Source organism: Nicotiana tomentosiformis, chromosome 6 (genome assembly GCF_000390325.3).
Source record: "Nicotiana tomentosiformis chromosome 6, ASM39032v3, whole genome shotgun sequence".
Taxonomy (NCBI): domain Eukaryota; kingdom Viridiplantae; phylum Streptophyta; class Magnoliopsida; order Solanales; family Solanaceae; genus Nicotiana; species Nicotiana tomentosiformis.
The window spans coordinates 16,404,883-16,412,417 of NC_090817.1; positions in this window are offsets into that span (position 1 = coordinate 16,404,883).

Below are 7,535 nucleotides of genomic sequence, written 5' to 3' on the forward strand. Positions count from 1 at the left end.
GCGAAGGTTCGTGTCAAAATATTCAGCAATAAGGTATCCAATATCTTTCCCTTGAAGACAATCTAAGAGCTTAACAGTTAAAGTCTATATCTAAATATTTTTTAAAATTTGTCCAATGAAAAAGATATCAGGTGCAAATGTTCAAATCTTATATCTTATGCAAGATAGAAACTTTGTTTAATGAAAAAAAATGTGTGCATATTTTTAAAACTGTTTTTAGTAATCTTAATGATTCTATATGGTTCTTATAGAGGGGTAATTTTACAAAGAGCATTCTGCTATAAATATGGTTGTTGTTGTTATAGATAAAAACTGTTATAGAGAGATAAAATATAACTTAAAAATCGATTCTGAGAAACTTGCCTTTTATAGTGAATGGTTGTTATATAAAGATGTTGTTATAGAGACGTCTGACTATATTCCTATTTGTTGCGAGACATGTAAGTGGGACCTATTATTTCTTTTCAGAAAAGACCTATTGTTTCACGTGTCATATTCTAAAGGAGCTTCACTCAAGTAATACTACCTCCATTCTAGTTTATGTGAACCTATTTCCTTTTTGGTCTGTTTCAAAAAGAATGACCCCTTTCTAAATTTGAAAATAATTTTGCTTAAACTTACAATTCTACCCTTAATGAGAAGCTTTTATAACCATATAAATACTCTAGGCCCTTTTTGAATTATTTAGGAGTACAAATTCCAAAAGTCTTCATTTTTTCTTAAATTCTGTGCCCAATCAAACATGTTCACATAAATTGGAACGGAGGGAGTAAATTTTTGCGTGTGACTCGTTAAATAAAAATTTTCGTGAATTGGAGCCAATTACTATATACTTAGTAATGATTATATCTATGTGCGTCCAAATTTTGGGGAAAATAGTAGCAGTACTGCACGCAACCAAATATAATTAAACATTAAGTAAACAATATAGATTGGTACTTTCAAGCTATTCTTTTATTTAGTTTTAACTAAGGTCCGTCGAAAATAATTTCTCTATCCTTGATTAATCCAAACTTAAGGTAGGAATAAAATTGTGTATATTCTGCTCTCATTAGACCAAGGGCGGATTCACAGGCAAGATTATGGGGCACGTGAATCCATAGTTTTTTCGCAAAATTAGATATTTTATGTATATATTTTCTAAGATTGGTACAATATTAACTGTTGGCACACATGCTGCAAGAAGTTGGAATGGTACACTTGGTTAAAGGCTAAATTATTTACCAAGAGGATCAATGCACTAGATTTTCTAGATCCGCCTCTGTTCAGATCCCACTTATAAAAATTCACTAGATTTGTTATTTTTGTACTTCCAAACTATTGATCTTCGTAGGATCCAAATATAATAACTAACAAAAACAAAAGATTACTGCTTAATTATTGATAAAGAATTTGGTAAACGATACTGTCGAGCGAAAATAGCATTACAAAAAAAATGTAACGACTACTATTGAATTATTTATCTTTGTTGATTCGTGGTAAAAGAAAATCTTGAACGAGCCAATCAAAGGCTGATATCAAGAATATCGTTTTCATCTTTCGACTAACTAGTAATTAAAAAGGAACCAAAACTCCACTATTTTATAGTCCTTCATATTCAATTTGGATGAATTTATTTTCTTTTTTAGTACGTTCAAAAGAATGACCCCTCTTATAATTTTAAAAATTGTCACGATCCTAGTCCCCTTCTGTAGGATGTCGTGACGGCACCTAATCTCTAAAACTAAGTAAGCCTAACAAACATGCGGAATAACTGAAATGATAATTTAAATCTCAAACATCAACAACTATATGAAATAAAATCTGTAACTCAACTTGTACATCTCCCAAAATCCGGTGAAAATATAAGTCACAAGCTCTAGATACAGTACTGAACACTCCTATACATCATTGTCTATAAAGATATAAAGAAATAAGAGAAGAATAGAGTAGAAGGGGACTCCGAGGCCTACGGACGCAGACAAGTATACCTTAAAGTCTTCAAGCAAGCAACTCAACGCGCTAATCCCAGGGCTGATAGGATATAACTGGATCTTGACAAAACATGTGCAGAAGCGTAGTATGAGTACACCACAACGGTACCCAGTAAATGTCAAGCCTAACCTCGGTAGAGTAGTGACGAGGTCAGGTCGAGGCCCTACTGGAGATAATAAGAAGCAAGACAGAAAATATAATGATATAAGGAAATAACAGGGAAGGAAAAAAATAAAGAAATTACATAAAGTAACAACACGAAAATCAAGGAAGCTAATAAAATCACGAAAGGAAAACAAGGATTTTACATGTTAAGGAAATAATAACCAAACAATACAACAAATAGAGAAGATCAATAGGGCACTCCTAAGGTACCGCTCCGTAGTCCTAAATCATAAAAATAAATCATAGTCTTTCCTTAAATCACTGCGAGAGCCTTTACATTTAGTTTTGAAAATCATTTTTTTCCTAAATAGCACCCGCGTTTTAGCCCACCTTATCACGCCGCATGACTTCTAGTAGTTCCCCTACTAGCCACATGTATCAAGCCCACCTTATCTCACCACATGTGTTTCAATACACAGACCTTATACCACCGCACGCGTATCAATAACCACAACGGCACGACAGAAACTTCGTGCAAATAGTAACAACCGCACGGCAAAAACCTCGTGCAAACAATAACAACAGCACGGCAGAAACCTCGTGCACACAACCAAACAATCACCTCAACAATAACACGAAAGCCAAAACATAACCACTAAATAAAATGAAACTTCACAACTTACACCTTGCCTCAATAGAAACCACGGCCTTTGCAACTCAACACCAAACTCAACAGCAAGATATTTTAAGGATAGCAAATTTTAATTAAAGGACTTCCACAGTTAAATAATGAGTACGGAATTAAGAAACCAAGTAATTTAACTAAACATGTAGTACAAGTTGCAAGTAGGAGATACGACAAGTGGACATGTGAAATTAGGCTAAACATGGTCACTATAACATACTAAAGTGACTCAATTAAGGCATGAAAAAGGAACTACGTAGCTAAAATTGAAATCTCAACATTTAGCCAGTGTACGCACTCATCACCTTGCGTACACGGCCTTCACATATCACAAATTATCAGAACAGTACCAAATCCTAAGGAAAATTTCCCCCACACAAGGTTAGACAAGCCATTTACCTCAAATCACGCTAAATCAATCAACTAGAAGGTCTTTCCCTCGATTTTCCAACTCCGAACGGCTCGAATCTAGCCAAAACAATTTCATACTATAAATATAACTATAGAAAATTAATTTAAATAATAAAATTATGATCTTAGCAAGGAATTGAAAAATCGCCACGAAAAGTCGACCCGGGCCCGCGTCTCGGAACCCGACCAAAATTACAAAAACCGAACACCCATTCAATATCGAGTCCAACCATACAAGAATTACACAAATCAGATACTAAAATCCCGCTCAAATCCCCAAAATTCGGCCTAAGAAGTTTCCTCCATTTCCCCCCAATTTTAAACTCCAAAATACTAATTAAAAGATGTAATTAACAGTAGATTCATGAGAATTAATCAAAAACGAGTCAAGAATCCTTACCCAACAATTCCTCTGATAATCCCTCAAACTTTTGCCTCAAACCGAGTACTCAAAGTCCCAAAATGAATTATGAAATCAAACCCTCAAATTCCCCTATTCTGCCTAGCGACTTCCGCTTCTGCGGCCAATGGGTCACTTCTGCGACACCGCACCTGCGGAAAAACTATCACAGGTGTGGTCCCAACTTAAGTCCAGGGCTTCCGCTTCTGAGTATAAGGGCTCGCATCTGCAAGACCGCTTCTGCAGAGAAAGGATCGCATCTGCGGTCAAGCCTAAGGCTGTCTCCCCAAGTTCCGCTTCTGCGAAGGTAGCCTCAGCATCCGCGAGTCCGCTTCTGCGGACAATTGATCACATCTGCGATCCCAACTGGCCTAGGAAAAATCTCCTTCTGTGACAAGTGGCTCGTATTTGCGAGCCCGCACTTGCGGCCAATCCCTCCGCAGGTGCGAAGACACCAGAAACAACCCAGCTTCAGCAGATTTACACAAGTCTAAAATAATCTGTTATCGATTTGAATCACACCCGACCCCGTCGAAGTATACCAACTAGTTCCAAATCACCTAAAGGACCTACTCGAGGCCAAAAACTACATCAAACAACACGAATTCAACAAATTGCAACCCAAATTCAAGCTTAAGCAACTGTGAACTTCCAAATTTCGGAACCGACGTCGATACATACCAAAACAACTCCGATTGACACCAAATTTTGCACACAAGTCATAATTGACATTACGGACCTATTCCAAATTCCGTAATCGGAATTTGACCCTGATATCAAAATGTCCACTCCTGGTCAAAGTTTCCAAAATTTCACAAATTTTCAACTTTCGCCAATTAACGTCAAAATGACCTACGGACCTCCAAATCAACATACGAACACGCTCCTAAGACTCAAATCATGATATGAATATTTTGAAACTATCAAAACTCCATTATGGGGTCATCTTCATACAAGTCAGACTACGGTCAACTCCTACGACTTAAACTTCTAGCTTTGGGGACTATGTGTCTCATTTCACTCCGAAACCAAAACCAAACATCCCAACGAGTCATGTAACTACAATATAAAATAGAGGAGGAAATAAATAGGGGATCTAGTCTAATACACTCAAAATGACCGGCGGGTCGTTACATCTTTCCCCTCTTAAAATGAATGTTCGTCCTCGAATGATTATAGAAACATACTTGAAATGGTGAAAAGATGAGGATAACGGCTACGCATATCATGCTCGGTCTCCCAATTCGCCTCCTCGACTGACTGACCCCTCCACGGAACCTTCACTAAAGCAATGTTCTTCGATCTCAACTTTTGAACCTGCTTGTCCAAAATAGCCACCAGCTCCTCAACATAAGACAGATCCTTGTCCAACTGGACTGAGCTGAAATCCAACACATGAGACGGATCGTCGTGATACTTCCGGAGCATAGAAACATGGAACACCGGATGAACTACAGCTAGACTAGGTGGTAGTGCAAGCCTGTAGGCCACCTCTCCAATCCTCTCAAGAATCTCAAAAGGCCCGATATACCTAGGGCTCAATTTACCCTTCTTCCCGAACCTCATAGCACCCTTCATGGGCGAAACCCGGAGCAAGACCATATCCTTAACCATGAATTCAACGTCGCGAACCTTCCGATCCGCATAATTCTTCTATCTGGATTGGGTTGTATGCAGTCGATCCTGAATCAATTTAACCTTTTTCAAAGCATCATGAACCAAGTCTGTACCCAATAGCTTAGCCTCGCCCGACTCAAACCAACCCACCGGAGACTGGCACCGCTTATCATACAAAGCCTCATACGGGGCCATCTTAATCCTCGACTGATAACTGTTGTTGTAGGCAAACTCCGCAAGAGGCAAGAATTGATTCTAAGAACCCCCAAACTCCTTCACACATGCACGAAACATATTCTCCAGTATCTGAATAGTGTGCTCGGACTGCCTGTCCATCTGATGGAGAAATGTTGTGCTCAACTCAACCCGAGTACCTAACTCATGCTCAACTCAATCCCAGTCAGAGATGATAGATACCGGCACGCCATGAAGCCTCACAATCTCGCGAATATAAACCTGAGCCATCTACTCTGAAGAGTAAGTAGTCACCACTGGAATGAAATGAGTTGGCTTGGTCAATCTATCCACAATCACCCAAACTGCATCGAACTTCCGCTGAGTTCGTGGGAGTCCAACTACAGAATCCATAGTGATCCGCTCCTATTTTCACTCTGACATCTCTAACCTCTGAAGCAATCCACCTGGTCATTAATGTTCATACTTCACCTGCTGACAATTTAGGCATCGAGTTACATACTCCACTATGTCCTTCTTCATTCTCTTCCACCAATAATGTTGCCTCAGGTCCTGATATATCTTCGCGGCACCTGGATGAATGGAGTACAGCGAACTGTGAGCCTTTTAAAGAATTAACTCACGCAAGCCATCTACATTGGGCACACATAGCCTATCCTGCATCGGCAATAGACCGTCATCTCCAATGGTGACCTCATTGGCATCGCCCTGCTGAACCGTGTCCTTGAGGACAAGCAGATAGGGGTCGTCATACTGACGCTCTCTGATATGATTATAAAAAGAAGACCGAGAAACCACACAAGCCAAAACTTGGCTCACCTCAGAAATATCAAATCTAACAAACTGGATGGCCAAGGCCTGAACATCCAAGGCTAATGGCCTCTCTACTACCGGTAGATATGTTAAGTTGCCCAAACTCTCCGTCTTGCGACTCAAGGCATCGGCCACCACATTAGATTTTCCGGGATGATATAGAATGGTGATATCATAGTCCTTAAGCAACTCTAACCACCTCCGCTGTCGCAAGTTAAGATCCTTCTGTTTGAACAGATGTTGTAGACTCCGGTGATCGGTGTAGACCTCACAAAGGACACCGTACATATAGTGTCGCCAGATCTTCAAGGCATGAACAATAGCTGCTAACTCGAGGTCGTGGACAAGATAGTTTTTCTCATGCACCTTCAGCTATCTATAAACGTAGGCAATCAGCATACCGTCATGCATCAATACCGTGCCGAGATCAATACGAGACACATCACAATATACAATATAAGACCCCGAATCCGAAGGCAACACCAATTATGGGGTTGTGGTCAAAGATGTCTTGAGCTTTTGAAAACTCTCCTCATACTCCTCAGTCCACCTGAACGGAGTACCCTTCTGGGTCAGTCTGGCCATAGGTGCCGGAATAGATGAGAAACCCTCTACAAATCGATGGTAATACCCCGCCAAACCAAGAAAACACTGTATCTCCGTACTGAAGACGGTCTGGGCCAACTCTGCACTGCTTCAATCTTCTTCGGATCCTCCTTGATCCCCTCACTCGACACTACATGACCAAAAAATACCAACGAATCAAGCCAGAATTCACCAGAATGTGTTTCGTGCTCAACAGTCCTCAGGTGCTGCTCATGATCCTCCCAACTCCGGGAGTACACCAGAATGTCGTCAATAAACACAATGACAAATGAGTCAAGATAGGGTTGAAATACATTGTTCATCAAGTGCATGAGCGTTGCTAGGGCGTTGGTCAGCCCAAATGACATCACAAGGAACTCGTAATGACCATATCGAGTCCGGAAGGTAGTCTTCAGGATATCTTGCTCCCGAATCTTCAACTGATGATAGCATGAACGTAAGTCAATCTCGGAGAACACTTTGGCACCCTGTAGCTGATCAAATAGGTCATCAATATGTGGCAACAAATATCTGTTCTTCACTGTAACCTTGTTCAATTGGCGATAATCAATACACATGCGCATAGAACCATCCTTCTTCTTTACAAATAAGACTATAGCACCCCCAAGGCGACAAACTGGGCCGAATAAAGCCCTTATCAAGCAACTCTTGCAACTGCTCATTTAACTCTTTTAACTCTGTTGGGGCTATACGATAGGGTGGAATAGAAATGGGCTGAGTGACCGGTAA